The 467-nt window shown below is 25.7% G+C and overlaps 1 protein-coding gene across 1 annotated transcript in view; it reads left to right on the top strand.

Moving 5' to 3' along the window:
* LOC107585748 (paired box protein Pax-3-like) overlaps nucleotides 1–467 on the top strand; it is an 18,533-nt gene that overhangs the window by 7,336 nt on the left and 10,730 nt on the right. The window lies entirely within an intron of this gene.

Below are 467 nucleotides of genomic sequence, written 5' to 3'. Positions count from 1 at the left end.
TACCATGCATCATTTTCTGTTCACTCTTTACCCCTTTTTCTCAAAAAACATTGTCAAAAATACATTTTAATAAGTTAAAAAAAAAATTGCTGACACCAGCAATCGCAAACCATAAATTATTCTTGCTTATCGGCAGTTCTTAAAAACAGCTTTAACCATGATTGTTCAATTTTGTGCATATTGTACCAAATGAACACACACATACACACAATATACAATATAATAATATTATGTAATAACGTTATATATAAATAAATAAATACAAATATTTTACTATATTACAAAAATTGTTTTTATTTTGCTTACCAGAAGATCTTAAAAACGGCTTTGACCACCATTATTAAAATTTGTGCATACTACCAAATTTATTCATATGTATATATACACATTTGCATATAGTTACATATTTATGTATTTTAATACATTATATTAGTGCTGTCAAACGATTAATCGCGATTAATCGCATC

Source organism: Sinocyclocheilus grahami, unplaced genomic scaffold, assembly GCF_001515645.1.
Source record: "Sinocyclocheilus grahami isolate Dianchi unplaced genomic scaffold, SAMN03320097.WGS_v1.1 scaffold74.1, whole genome shotgun sequence".
Classification (NCBI taxonomy): domain Eukaryota; kingdom Metazoa; phylum Chordata; class Actinopteri; order Cypriniformes; family Cyprinidae; genus Sinocyclocheilus; species Sinocyclocheilus grahami.
This window is presented reverse-complemented; position numbering and strand designations above follow the sequence as displayed.